General features: G+C 42.2%; 1 protein-coding gene across 2 annotated transcripts in view; it reads right to left on the reverse strand.

Moving 5' to 3' along the window:
- Positions 1-16,031, reverse strand: part of LOC144668052 (myosin light chain kinase, smooth muscle-like) — a 69,954-nt gene that overhangs the window by 53,033 nt on the left and 890 nt on the right. The gene's annotated exons all lie outside the window — the stretch shown is intronic.

Raw genomic sequence — 16,031 nt, forward strand, 5'->3', positions numbered from 1 at the left:
GTGCATCTAAGTCTATAATTAAAAAAAGACTTTCTCCTAGAGGTTCCCCATGCTGCTAACCCTTTGATTTACAGATCATGTGATCTTACAAAAAAGGATTATTCTTAAAGCTGCAGTCCTACGTTTATCAAAACTATAATTACTACAACCTCTTATTGTTAAACTGTGTCCCCTGTTCCAGTCTCTCCCACAAGTAACATAGTCTCAGTATCCACCCTATCAAATCCTCTCAGGATCATCTGTTTCAATACAATCACCTCTCATTCTTCTAAACTCCAATGGGTATCGGCCCAATCCGTTCAACCTTTCTTTGTAAGCTAAGCCCCTCATCCCAAATAGAGCAGTTTATTAAAGACACAATTCTAGCACACATAACACAGATGAACTGATAAAAGGGTTAGCATGTCTCTACCTGCAGTGCTGCTCAGAATACTCAATGTCTGCAATGTCAACATTCATTAATTTTAAAAATGCAACAAGAAGAATCAGCTCACGGAACTAGAGGACACAATATTTACAGATAAGCTTCCATTGCAAGAAGGCGTGCAAATATTGATAATAACTGGATGACCAGCCAGAAGAAAAACACCCCAACAGAACCAAACAAGGAAATGCGAGCAAGAAAGTTCCTAAACCACAAACAAGCATATTGAGGAAATGCAGAACTGCAGCACAGCAGAAGGGAGTGTTCAGTGGAGCATTTCACTTCCCGAGCTTTCTACACTTTTTATCTTCTCTTAAATCCAACTTGCTGGAATTTTCAAAGGGAAGAGCGTATTCAATGGTGAGAAAAATCTAATGCCATGTCCCTTCCAACATCTCAAAAGTAAGAGAAACATGTTCTTGTAATACACAGAACGGCCTTGTTTCCAGTAATATCTGTTTCCTCATTTTCATTCACATTTATTGGATCAGTGTCGTATGAACAAACTTTTAAGAAAACATACCATTCACTTAAAAGCCAGAAGGAGATCATTTGGCCCATCATCCCTATGCCAGCTCAGGTAGAGCTATCCAAATACATTTACTCCCTCCATAGGCCTACAATTTCTTTCCTATTCAAATATTTATCCAATTCCCTTTGGAAGACATCGTTGAATCTGCTTCAATATCCTTTCAGGCAATGCAATCCAGACGGATCATAGTTACACGCTGTTTATATTTTTTTAGCTTTGCATTCCAGATCACAACTCACTTTGTACAAAACAATGTTTCTTGATGGTACAAAAAAAAAGCAGAGATGCTTTAAATACCTGAGGAGATAGAAACAGAGTTAACATTTCAGATCAATGACCTATCATTAGAAAGTTCCCTATTGTCACCTCTGGTTCTTTTGCCAATCGTATTAAATCTGTGTCTTCTGTTTAACCAACCCTTTCACTGCCAACAGTTTCTCCTTATTTATTCTTATCAAAACTAATCATGGTTTTGAAAAGCTCCATCAAACCTCCTCCTAACCTTCACTCCTATAAGGAGAGCAACCCCAGCCTCTTCATTCTCTCCACACAACGGACTTACCTCAGTCCTGGTACCTACCATTCCAGTAAATTTCTTTTGCACCCTAAGGCTTTGATATCCTTTGTAAAACATGGTGCTATCATTATAAACTGAGAACCAGCCAGTGACGGTAGCATAACTTACCCTGTGCCTCTATTAATAAACCCAAGTATCTCAATGTGCTTCTTAAAAAAATACATAGTCTTTTCACACTCGCTTAACTCCTTCAAAGATTTATGCACATACACCCTCAAGTCTCTCTCTTCCTGCAACCCCTTCATCTGTAACATTTTCCAGTTCTGATGTAAGGTCATTGACTTGAAACATTAATTCTTGAAACATTAATTCTTTTTCTCTCGGCTTAGATGCTGCGTGATTGGCTGAATGTTTCCAAAACTTTCTGTTTTCGTTACAATTTACAATTCTTTGCGTCTGCACATTTCATCAGGTGAAAAGGTACACACATCAAATGTTATCTTTACGGACTGACCTGCTGTGTATTCTAGCAGGCTCGAGGGGCCACGTGGCCCACCTTTGCTTCTAACTGGCATGTTCATAACCATATTTACCTTTTCGTTTAGAGCAATTAAGCAAACGTTTTAACTTCAAATTGGCAAAACGCATTATTTAAAATAAAAGCCCATTTTGAATGACGGGATTTTAAATGCTCCATTCACACACATGACCTTCAAAAAAGTTAAGTTTCACAGTGAATTGCCAAAGTAACCAGCACCTTTGAGAACTTTGTGTGGTGTGTAAATAAAATGTTCTCTTTCCAAGTGACACCAATACGAGTACTGGAGTCGTAAAGTTACTAAAGGAACAATTATTTAAAGAGATAAGTGGCTGTCACCAAACAAGCAGGAAATGTCTAGACTACAATATTCCAAAAACCTTCAGGCACAGAATCTACAGTGAACATAACTCATTACTCTCAAATTTCCCAAAAAAAAACACTGCAGTAAACAAGCAAGATCTCACAGGAGAGGTTTTCAGACTTGGATCCCTGAACTCTGTGGGCCCTCTCTCAGAGAGTACTTGAGTAAGTCTGAGAGAATCTGCAAGACTATCAGGTTTCAGACAATCAGCAGCTAATTTTTTTTGTATCTGTTGATATATTTAGCTGGTCTTTTGATCCTGTTTACTAATACCAAAAAACATTTTCTACTGATAACCACACCTTTCCTTTAGCTAGCTGACATGAGTTTTTGAGAAGAATCGAGACTGTTTGTATCAGAAGGTGTGGCAATATAGTGACAGTTTTACCCGCATTTCTCATTGTCGGTATTTTACATTGAAGATTGCCTGATTATGCTGCTATGAAGCATTTTGGATGATTTGCTTCATTAAAAGCATGCTATAAATGTAAATCATTCTTTCAAGGTTTAATTCCCAAACTCAGAAGAAATGGAATGAAAATTGTTGTAGCAGTAATCCAGCAGGTTAAAAATTAAACAATGGGGTTGTTGTGTACAGTTTTAAGCATTGCGTGTCATTCAGATGAAGTAGTTTCTTTACAACACCCAAACAGTGTAGAATGGCTTCATTCAGTGGGTGGTAGGCAAAGCTGGCAATCGGGTGCCTCAGACGCACAAAAAGGCACTTTAACTAGTTTGATAGCTTGGAAAATTTGGCAAGTCCCCAAAATGCCCAGAGCTAAGGGAGGGGCTAAAGAACCCTCTTTCCTTTCTCTTTTTCTCTAAGAAACCAAGAAGGGAGAATGTACATAAGCAAAGTTGTATCTATCAGAGAAGCTTTAGTGTAAATGTCAATAGAATCTGCGAATGTAAAGGGAGTGTGGCATCATTCAGTGAATTTACTGAATTTACCCAGATTACACTGTGAGCTGTTACATTTGCATTATACTGTAATATATCTTTGGGATTTTATGAATAAAGTAAATTCTTTGTCGAAAAGAGAAAATCCATTAATAAAAAGAACATGCACCTACAGCTTGAAATCAGCAAAATTTCACTTTGAGCGTAGGTAAAGTTTATATGAAGGATAAATGTTCCCCAGGACACCAGAGGAACTCAGAAATAAAAACAAAACTGCTGGAAACAGCAGCTCAGGCAGCATTTGTGGAGAGACAAATTGTGTGATGAAAGCATGGTCTGCAAGGTGGATGTGCTGACTGGCCATGGCACTGTGGTACAGGAAGCTGTTCAAGTGAGGGGAGCAAAAAGGAATGTGGTGGTAGTATGGGGAAAATATAGTGAGGGGGATTGACACAGTTCTCTGCAGCAAAGAGCGAGAGTCTAGATAGCTATGTTGCCTGCCTGGTGCCAGGGCTGGAGAGGAACTTGCAGTGGAAAGGGGAAGATCCAGTTGTCATGGTCCATGTAGGCACCAATGACATAGTTAGAACTAGGAAAAAGTCAGTATGAGGAGCTAGGTACCAAATTAAGAAGCAGAACCTCAAAGGTAATAATCTCTGGATTATTACCCGAGCCATGTGCAAATTGGCATAGGGCAAATAAGATTAGAGAGAAGAATATGTGGCTCAAAGGCTGGTGTGGGAGAAGCGGGTTCCAGTTTGTGGGGCACTGGCACCAGTACTGGGGAAAGTGGGGGCTGTACCGTTGGGATGGTTTACACCTGAACCATGCTGGGACGAGTTTCCTTGCAAATCGCATAACTAGGGAAGTAGAGAGGGCTTCAAACTAAACAAGAGGGGTGAGGGATCAAGCTTGGGTAGAGGTGGCAATTTAAGAGTCAGCACGGTTTTGTGAAAGGAAAATCATGTTTAACCAATTTATTGGAGTTTTTTGAAGAAGTAACATACGCAGTGGATAAAGGGGAACCTGTAGACGTGCTGTATTTGGATTTCCAAAAGGCATTTGATAAGGAGCCACATCAAAAGTTATTACAGAAAATAAAAGTGCATGGTTTAGTGGGTAACATATCAGTATGGATAGAAGATTAGCTGGCTGGCAGAAAGCAGAGACTATGCATAAATGGGTCTTTTTCAGATTGGCAGGATGTGACGAGTGGAGTCCCACAGGGGTCTGTACTGGGGCCTCAATTTTTTACAATTTACATCAATGACTCAGATGAGGGGAGCGAAGACATGGTAGCTAAATTTGCAGATGACACAAAGATAGGTAGGAAAGTATGTTGTGAAGAGGTCATGAGGAGGTTGCAGATGGACATAGACTGAGTGGGCAAGGATCTGGCAAATGGAGTTTAATGTGGGGAAAGTGTGAAGTTGTTCACTTTGGCAGGAAGATCAAAAGAGCATAACATTATTTAAATGGAGAACGGCTGCATAATTCTGAGGTGCAGAGGGATCTAGGTGTTCGAGCACGGGTTACAAAAAGTTAGTATGCAAGTACAGCAAGTAAAGCAAGTAATTAAGAAGGCTGAAACAAAAACAGAAAATGCTGGAAAAACTCAGCAGGTCTAGCAGCATTAAGGTGGGGTGGAACATGTGAAGCTGGGTGGAAGGCCAGTGACTATCGCCTGGACTATAACCTGCTCCACTCCACTTAAACAGTATAAATTTTATCACATTTCCACTTCTCCTCAGCTCTGTAGGTGGGTCACACGGACTCAAAGCATTAACTGTTTCTCCACAGATGATGCTAGACCTGCTGAGTTTTTCCAGCATTTTCTGTTTTAGTTTCAGATTTCCAGCATCCACAGTACTTTTCTTTAATGAAGCCAGCTAATGGAATGCTATCCTTTATTACAGGGCATTGGTGAGACCGCACCTCTAATACTATGTTCAGTTTTGGTCTCCTTAATTAAGGAAGGATGTAAATGCATTGGAGGCGGTTCAGAGGAGGTTTACTAGATTGATACCTGGAATGAGTGGGTTGTCTTATGAGGAAAGGTTGGACAGACTAGGCTTGTTTCCACTGGCGTTTAGAAGAGTGAGGGGTGATTTGATTGAAGTATACAAGATCCTGAACGGCCTTGACAAGGTGGACGTGGAAAAGATGTTTCTTCTTGTGGGTGAGTCCAGAGCTAGGGGGCACGGTTTTAAAATTAGGGGTCGCCCCTTTAGGGCAGAGACGAGGAGAAATGTTTTCCTCTCAGAGGGTTGTGCGACTTTGGAATTCTATGCCTCAGGTGGTGGTGGAGGCGGGGCCATTGAATGTTTTTAAGGCAGAGGTAGATAGATTCTTGTTAGGCAATGGCATCAAAGGTTATCAGGGGTTTATGGAAGGATGGAAATCGAAACACAAGATGATCAGCCATGATCTTATTGAATGGCGGAGCAGGCTCGAGGGGCCGAATGGTCCTATTTCTATTTCTGTTCCTATTTCTTATGTTCTTAGCAGAGTTAACGTGTAATGTCTCAATGGCCTTTCAGAGTTCTGATGAAAGGTCATCTTGTTCTGAAGCATTGAGCTGGACTTCCATCTTAGAGGCAGGTAGAGGGAGTCAGGAAAGCTCCTGGCTTGGCTTGTCTGCTCGGGAGAGAATGCCTGCAAAGTCAGGGTTTTTGTTCCAAATGGGCAGGTGCTAAGTGGATTTTGCTCCACTGTCCTTGGATACAGTGCGGAGGCTGTCACAGGAGCTGTCAGGCACCAAGGTGGGCTGGTTAAAAAACCAACCTCGGTGCTCTGGGGCTTCCCCCACCGCCATTCCCCAACAACCCCCACTCACTCCACCACCACCCCCCAACCCCAGTTATAATAAAATCATTAGAATAAAAAAAGCCCTCGAGCCCTCACCCTCCTCACCTCCCACACACTTCCAACGCATTCTCCATGCCGACTCATGCCCCTCTGCCCACACCCAATGACCCCTCATATGCTCCATGCAATCTATAGCACTTCAATGCCCATTCACTCAATATGTACTTTTACAGAACCCAAACCAACAATGTCATTAAAACAGTAATTCATAACTTTCTTTCAAAAAGCTCCTTTTGCTACAGCCCTACAAACATGTCAGTCAACCAGATCGTTAAAGTATGAATAGCAGAAACTACAATCACTTGACACCTTTATCTTATATAAATAAACATTGAACAATTCAGAAATAGGTCGAAGACAGAAATCTGTCAATCGAGCAATGTTTTCCCTTGGGTGCAGCTGTTTCAACAGACTACTGGATGTCTGGGCTCTCAGCCAAGAATGCATTATGAGACTTGGGCTTTCTGTCTTAAATCTATTTCTCAACTGATCAACGTTGCTTTATGCAAGATAGAGCTGTCAAATGCTTGTAGCTTCTGTTATTGAAACTTTAAAGGTCTGGTTGATTGACACTTTCATAGGACTGTAGTAAAAGGAGTTTTTCGTAGAAAGTAATGAATGAATTTTTTTACTCATGGCATTGGTTCTGTACAGAGTGTATACTGGGTAAAAGTAGTGCCATAGGTTGGCATGGAGGCATAAGTGGCCATTGGGGTGGGTGGAAGGGCATAGGTTGGCATTGGGGGGCTTGGGCAAGATCTTTTGAACTAACCTTTCAAAAGTTTCCCTCATCCAAACTATGGTTCACGACACCTCTTAAGGAGCCACGAACCATGACAGATTGAAAAGCTGGCCAGATTTCACTGAAATTGCACAGGGCTAGGAGATGCCTATCCCCACATTGAAGCCAGCCAGGTCAGGTATGCAGAGTGCAGGCTGGCAACCTACGCCAACAAGTATCCTTATCCTGTGCTGACAAAAATTGGGCTGCCAGGAATAGGGCCAGGAATTCAGGAATAGGGCCTCAGGCTGCCATTTTTAAAGGTCCACAGAGTCTTCCCAACTCTAAAAAAAAAATCCAGCCTGTTAACTCTGTTTCCTCTCCATAGATGCTGCCACAGATTTACAAAGTTATGTTGTTCATGGCCTGCTGAGTACTTCCAGCACTTTTTGTTTTCATTTCAGATCTCCAGCATCCGCAGTATTTTACTTTTTCTACCAAGAGAACTGTAAACCACATGATCTTTTGCTTCCATCTTGAGCAGGTAGACAAGGCCTCAGTTTAATGTCTCAGCTAAAATCTCCGACAATGTCAGCACTCCATCAGTACAGCACTGAAGAATCATCCTAGGTTATGGGCCCCAGTGTCTGAGGTGGCCCCAGTGTCTGAGGTGACCCCAGCACCTTCTGACTCAGAGGTAAGAGCTGTCAGTGGTCGCTGAGGCACAGCCTCGAGGGGAATCAGTATGTTGAGGAAAGGAGAGTGAAAAATAAAAATTGACGAGACAAAAAGTCTCACTGGCGCTTTCACACCAGTGGCCAAGTGACACACCAGTGTTTACTTATACCGCCCCCCTCTCTAAAGCTAACAGATCATAAAGCAACAACGTGTGGATGTAACTTACACACATGAATAAGCACCCAAAGAAAATGAACAGATTGACTGGACTAAGCTTGACTGAGAACTTATAGCAGCTCTGCCAGCTTAACATGCAGGCCTGTCAGTGGAATGAAAGACATTTCACCACAACAACAACGAATATACAAGGTGAAGAATACTTAAACATTGATACACTCAAAAAAAATCTCCTTTTATCTCAAATTCAAACAAATCCAAAGAAAGAAGAAACTTAAAGATGTTTTGCTGAAATGCATCTTTCCCGCGCACACCCACCCCCCTCACCCCCACACTAAAGATGGGGAAGATCCAGAAATTTCCAACATACTTGTTAATTTACTCCAAATTCATTAAAAGATGGATAGTCCTAATACAAAAACAAAAGGCACTAAAAAGATGAAAGAGAATTTGAATTGGGGAAGAGAAAAATGAATTGAAAATTATGAAAATCTGCAAACAGAATGCTGGAAATACACAATAAGTCAGTCAGCATCTGAAAGGGAAATGCCATTTAACATTTTGGGTGTAGACTAAGAGGATGATATACCTTAACAGATGATAGGAAAATGCTAGATATCCCATTCAGCCATGATGCTGCTTGGTCCCCATAATCCCCACTGGCCAGGGTGAAGGATCTAGATGCAGAAGGTTAGAGCTCTCTTTCCCCTCTTCAGATGTTGAGACCTGCCTCTAGCATTTTTTGTTTCTATCACATATTGGGAAGCGAGTTACAAGAAAGTAAATCGAATGAAGTGATTATGACAGATCTTCCACCAACTTGGAAATGTTACTCAAGAAGACACCATTTCACAAGGTCTGACCTCACTCAAAGATTTACAAAGTTATGTTGCTCATGGCCCATCATTTTAAAACTAATAAGAAAAAGGTGGGGAAAGAAACAATCCTTGATGATCACATAGCGTCAATCCCTGTTAAACTGTGGAGCTGCTCGAACACACTAGGCCACTCTGGATATGGTACGTCTTGTAGAAAGAATGAGGTATTGTCCAAACTCTACTGGTCTGACATTGGCTCCTTGCTGATCTACTGGTGATCGCGTGCATTCAGTTCTGGCTGGTCATGGTAGAGAGAGCAAGCTTCAAATTCCAGTTGCTTCAGTATAATTTCTGATAAATTAAATTTCCTATTTTCTTGCCTGTCTATTTCAGAAGGGGGTGGGGGGGGGGGGAATGCTTTGAGTTTGTGTTGGATTTAATAAGGAATTTCTCATATAATCCTCGGTGAGGAATATCCATTTGATCTCTGCTTGTTCAGTGAAAGCAGGAAAGGCTACTTCAAACTATGCTCACCTCACTGAGATGGTGTTGTTCACAGTCAAACTAATGGAGACTCTATCACTGCCTTTAACCATAGTAGGTGCTTTAAAAACTGAACTCTCCAAGTTCACTGAGTGCCCAGTTATTGACAGCAAGATTTGTCCTAATCAATTAAATTCAAACTGTCCACTACTATTATTGCCACAGCAACCAAATTTATAGTGAATGGAACTAAGACCAACAATTAAAGTCTTTTCTGTACTTCCTACAAGTAAAAAATTCTGCAATTTTTTTTTTGGATTCATTCATGGGACGTGGGCGTCGCTGGCCAGTGTTTATTACCCATCCCTAATTGCCCCCTTGTTCAGAGGGCATTTAAGAGATAACCACATTCCTGTGGGTCAGGAGTTACATGTAGGCCAGACCAGGTAAGGAGGGCAGATTTCCTTCCCTTAGGCACATTAGTGAACCAGTTGGATTTTTAAAACAATCAACAATGGTTTCATAGTCATCATTAGTTCCAGATTTTTTTTTTATTGAATTCAAATTCCTCCATCTGCCACAGTGAGATTTGAACCCAGGTCCCCAGAGCATTACCCTGGGTCTCTGGATGACTAGTCCAGCGACAATACCACTGTGCCATCGCCTCCCCCAAATGACTGAAATTGTATATCCAATGCAAGTGTATATTCCATAAACATCAAAACTCATAGTTGATTTTGTTTATTTTTGTGTGAAGATTGACCTCTTAATTAACCATGTATTTTAAATTGCAACGGCTGTTCATCAGTCTCTGATGCTTTTCAATTCCCCTTTGGTAATCACCACTTTGATTCTGAAATTGTACCTTCAGTTCCTTATTGAGCCAAATTTACAGTGGCAATATTGTAACGTTTAATCTGATTGGTCAGAAGTTTCAGTGAACTGTTGCAAAAACCACACTGTCTGCAAATATGTTGGTAAATGTGCAAAAATGAGTTACTCAAAACACCTTTTTTTTTTAAAAAAAAAGTTTGCAGCAAGCACCACAGAATTAAAGTGGGGTCAGAGAATCAGGAACTCTAGCATTGGCTCTTCGGTTGCAACAGCTCAACTTTAACAGTTTCCCTTTGTTTTTGCGCACTGGTTTCCTGCTTCTGTCATGTTTCCTTCTCCAAGTGATCATCTCAACAACGAGAGGGTGAGTTAACAGCCTACGCTCCCAGGCCTCAACTTCTCTCTGTGAATGTGCAGCACTGGCTTGTTGTAACCTCTGTAGATTTTCCCTCCCTCCCTGTTTGGGGAAGGGAGGAAGGAAGTACTTAAATTCTGGTTTGATCTGTCCTTTTGATGGTAAGGCCATCACGAGAGGTCACATGCTTGCCAGAGCAAAAACACCCAGCAAACCAACCAATGTATGGCATTAGTCCTGCAACCTTCAACCATTTGTGTACATGAGCTCCCGGATCTCTCTGTTCCTGCATCCCCTTTAAAATTGTATCACTCACTTTATACTACCCTCTTCATTCTTCCCACCTCTCTGCCTTAAATTGCCTCTGCCATTTGTTCACCCATTTCAGCAATCGGCCTTTGTCCTCCCGAAGTCTATTCTTTCCTCATTGTTTACTGTACTCAAAATTCTAGATTAATACATATCAAAAAGTACAATGGTACTCATACTGACTGCTGAGGAATACCACTGTACACTTCCCTCGAGTCTGAAAACAACTGTTCACCACTATCTGTTTTCTGTCCCTTAACCAATTTTATATTGACTCTGCCACTGCCTCTTTCAACCCATGGGTTTCACTTTTGCAAACCAGTCTATTACGTAATACTTTGTCAAACACCATTTGAAAATCCATATGCGCATCAACTGCATTACCCTCTTCAACTCTTTTCGTTAGTTCAAAGAACTCAATCAAGTTACTCAAACATGATTTGACTTTAATAAATCTGTGCTGACTTTCATTTATTAACCACAGTTTATCACACGCCAATTTATTTTGTCCCGGATTATTATCGCTTAAAGGTTCACTGGGGTTTATTCTCCTTCCCTTTTTAAACAGTGGTGTAATATTTACAATTTGTACTTAGGCGAGTTACTACGGGTCTACTAGCACCTGTGGAGCGGTATCTTTAACCAGGAGTAATTATCTTTGGAAGAGGAGGGGCTAAAGACTATATGTGCTTCCCGAATAGGACACTTGAGATTTTAAATATATTTTTTTCCACAAGTTAACTTTACTCATAACAAGATAGGGTGAAGGACTTGGGTGCAGGAGTGGGCCATTCAGCCCCTTGAGCCGGGTTTGGTGTTCAATTAGATTTTCCTATTTCCCATCTACATGCTGACCCTCCGCAGCATCATTCAAAAACAGTTCGTTTTCACATGGTCATTGACAACACTCAGCTCTGCCTCATTGCCACACTCTGGACTCCTCCACAGTTGCTAAATGAACAAACTGCTCATCTAATATCTAGTACTTCAACTAAACACTGGGAAGACTGAAGCCATTGTCTTCGGTCCTCACTACAAATTCCACTCCCTTGCCACCGACTCCATCCCTCTCTGTGGCAACTATGAGGATACCAAATTATTTGCAACCTCAGTGTCATATTTCATTTGAAATGAGCTTCCGACCACATATGCACACCATCACTAAGGTCTATTTCCACCTCTGTAACATCACCTGACTCTGCACATTCCTCAGCTCACCTGCTGCTGAAACTCTCATCTGCGCCCTCATTACCTCTGGACTCGACTATTCCGATGCAGTCCTGGCTGGCCTCCCAAATTCTACTCTCCATAAACTTGAGGTCAGCCAGAGCTCTGCTGCCCATGTCCTTATGCGTGCCAAATTTTCTTGTCCCATCACCCTGTCCTTGTTGACCTAAACTGGTTGCCTGTCATGCAATACCTCAAATTTTATCATTCTCATCCTTGTTGTTAAATCCTTCTGTGGCCTCACCCCTTCCAATGTCTATATTCTCCTCCTAAAACACAACCCTCCAAGATAACTGTGCTCATCTAATCCTGGCCTTGTGAGCATCCTCGAAATTAATTGCTCCACCATTAATGACTGTGCTTTCAGCAGCCTGAGCTCTAGGCTCTGGAAATCCCTTCCCTTCTCTGTCTCTTGACAACTCTTTCTTCCTTTAAGACGGTCCTTATAACCTACCTCTTTGACTAAGCTTTTGGCTATCTGCCCTAATATCTTATGTGGTTTGAGTCCAATTTTGCTTCAGAATGCTCCTGTAAAACACCGTGAGAGATTTTATCACATTATATAAAAGCAAGTTGCTGTTTTTTTTGTGGCTAATCTGTAACAACTCCATTGATTCACCTTTGTTCCACACCCCTTGCTACTTTCACCCAACAAAGACTATTACCATCAGTCTTGAAGTTGGAAGTTCAAAGCTCACCAACTTAGTCACATTAAAAATGTTAATAATTCTCTTTCCAATGTTTTTTTCTTTCAGGTCAAGCAATTAAAGAAAGAGGAGAAGAAACATGCTTCTTTATAGAACCTTTTACACTCTCCAGACCTCCCAAAGCATGTCCCAGCCAATGACTTACATTTGAAACGTAATCACAATTGTAATGAAGGGTTTAAATGTTCACAAATAAGAATTTACATAAATATTAAAAATTGACACATCGGGCTGGACTTTCGCCAAGTCGGAATGACTTGGGAGCCCTTTAAAAATGGTGAGTGGGTCCCAATTCCGGGATTCCCGTGTCCATTCCTGGCTGTCCAATTTTCAGAGTGCCTTTAAAGAGTGTGGGCTGGTTTGGGTCAAAAGCTCGCACCCAGCACTCCTGATCTGGCCAGCTCCATTGCGGAGATAGGCATCTCCTACTCCTCCGCAATTTTCATGAAGTCGGGCCAGGTTTTTAAGGAGCCGTGGTTCATGACCCCTCAGGGGAGTCATAAGCCCTAGTCTACATGAGGAACCTTTTAAAAGGCGAGTTCAAAAGGTCCTCATCACACCTGCCCGTGCCAAGGTAAAGCCCCCCCCACCCACTTCTCATGGCCTCACATGCCCCCCCCATACCAAGGTGAGGCACTCCATCCACCCCCATGGCCCATTCTTCCCCTATGCCAAGCTATGGCACTTCCATGACCCGTGACCCACCCACTATACACTGTGTAGAACCACTGAACTCTATACTGACAGTGGGATGTGTGAAAAAAAAGCTTTAAAAAGACGTTCATTACTTTCCAGTGTTAAAAAAGGGTCATTTCGCAACAGCGCCATAAAAGTGTCAACCATCCAGACCCTTTAAAGTTTCCATAATTGAAACTGCAAGCCCTTGAAACCACTTAACCCTGTCTAACTAAACATTGTGAAAGTAACAGCAGAGATCAGAAAGTCTAAGATGTCAATCAAACAATGTTTTCTCTGGGGCTCAGGTGTTTCAACAAGAGCGATGGAATTCTGGGCTCTCAGCAAGCCTCAGTGTGTGTGATTGGCTGTCTGCCCTCTCTAGTGAGTGAAAAAGCTCCCATGAGACTATTCTGAAAAAGAGCAGGGTAGTTATCCTCAGTGCCCTGGCTAACGTTTATCCCTCAACCATCATCACAAAAAACTTCTGTTCATTATCACATTGTTGTTTATGGGAGCTTGCTGTACACAAATTGCATATGGTGTTTCCTACATTACAACTGTGACTGCACTTCAAAGAGTACCTCATTGGCTCTATGCACTTCGGGACATTCTGAGTTTATAAAGGTGCTATATAAGTTTCTTACATTTGTAAGTGTATCATCACACGTAATGCAGCAGTTCACCTCAGGTAAAAACTCCTCTTAATCTTCACTGCTCCAAGGAGAACAGCCCCAGCTTCTCTAGTCAATCATTGTAACCAAAGTCGCTTAACCCCTGGTGTCATTCTGGTAAATTTCCAGTGCACCCTTGTTAAGGCCTTGACACCCTTCTAATAAAGCAGTTCCCAGAATTGACCAAAACACTCCAGCTGGGGCCTAACTGTGTTTTATAAAGGGTTCAGCATAACATCCCTGCTTTTTTATTCCATGGGTGGAATTTTGTCAGTGACACGCCATTCCCAATGGCGGAATCGGAAGTGTGCACCACTTCCGCTCTCATGCTTCTTCCCGTTTCCCGCGTGGATTACAATTAAAGTTTAAAGTGCCAGCAGCGTGCACGGGAGACACGTGAGATTCTGCAGCAGGAGGTGCTTTTTACTGGTCAAACCCAGCATCAGCTGACAATGCTGCAGCTACAAGAGGGCTATAAATGAGTCTCCTGGTTAAACAGAGAGGCTCCGTATCACAACCAGAACTTTCCTGCTCAACTCCATTTCCATAAGAATTATCGAGAGCACAAAGGTGGCTCGGGTGGGTTTTTTTCCCCCCAAATTTAAGATTTCACTTGTTGATAATTCACATTACATTGGTTTCACTTTACTCATGTGCACATCATTGTTATTTGTCTAGACTAGCTCAGTCAGAGAACTAAATGTACTGGCATGCCTCACGTGTGGCACGTACTGATGATTACAAGAGAATTAGGGGCATTTCCTTTATTTTGGAAGAGACAATGTGTTTTTTTCTTCACTCTTCATTGAACGTTCACGTTAGAGTCCAGTGTTGTACTGGCCACTCTGTGGGACATGGCTAAGTTTGAAGTCTCAGCTGGCCCTCCCTTCTATACGCTGCAAAGGACATTGTCCGAGATCACTCTCAGTGAGGATAATTGAAGGTTATGATGAACTCAAAGCCCTGTAAGGACTTTGCAAGACAACACCAAGATGGACCCACACGTGGACAGTACTGACACCGCCCTTCAGGCGCCTCATTTTCTTACCCTGATTGACGGTCTCCACCAAACCCAAGATGCCAGAACCCGTCCCACTTCACTCTTCCAGGCCCTCAATCCTGCCCTCCCTTGCATCCCTCTTCCATGCCCTTACTAAACTCTGCATCCCCCTCACCACTCACTCACCCTTGTCGGTTCTGAGCCTCCATGCAATTTGTTATTCTCCTGCTCCTCTCCCTTGTGCCATAAAGTACAACAAGGAAAACTACTGCCTCAGGCACAACCACACGAAGTCGGCTGGCGCACACCACCTTTAAACAAACCTGAGGCAGGTGCGACCAAATTCTCATGCGCCGCTGCTTTTGCCTTGTAGGCGGGACTTTATTTTTTAAAGTTTTGCGCCAAATGAGTATTCATGGTATGGAAAGTACAAACCTGCCAGAGGCTGGCACCGCAAACGCGCCACTGACTTTATCTCTGCATCTCAACCCACGTCGCGAAATCTAAATTTCACATCCCACCTAACTTAAATCACCCCCACGCCACATTCCCACTTTTTGCCGGCTCCAGAGGACTCCCCCCCTTGCCTCCATTTATACAGCCCAGATTCCCGTAATGTTAATCCTAACCTTCTCAACTTGTCCTGCCAACTTCCAACACTTGTGTACACACATTGCCAGGTTTCTGGTTCCTACACCCATTTAAAATTATTTCATATTGCCTCTCGATCTTCCACAGAATTGCATCTCTTCACACACCACTGCAACAAATTGCATCCACCCCACAACGGCGCATGTTATCAGTCTGAAGTCTGTTACTATCCTCTTCACTATTTACTTACATTCCTGAGTTTTGTGTCATCTCAGATGTTATGACCTGTAGACCCAGGTGCAGGTCATTGATCTGCATCAACAGTCCCATGTCAAGGAATCTTCCCTTGAACAATACTCAAGTGACTCTGAAGTCAGCTTTTAAAACCCCATTACATAAACATCTTACTCCACAGAATGCAGAATCCAAAACGATTTGGAAATTTAAAAAAAAAATGGGAAATGCTGGAAATTTGAAGTAAAATCAGAAAATGGTGGAAATGCGAAGGAGGGTGATCAGTTCCAGAGAGACACTCCATGTGAGGCCTTATCATTAGAACAGATAGGGCTTTTGTTTGCCTTTTAATTTTTTTTTTTGGGGGGGAGGATGTATCTAAAATGAGAATCGATGCTTTATTCC

The sequence above is a fragment of the Cetorhinus maximus genome, chromosome 25, assembly GCF_964194155.1.
Source record: "Cetorhinus maximus chromosome 25, sCetMax3.hap1.1, whole genome shotgun sequence".
NCBI lineage: Eukaryota > Metazoa > Chordata > Chondrichthyes > Lamniformes > Cetorhinidae > Cetorhinus > Cetorhinus maximus.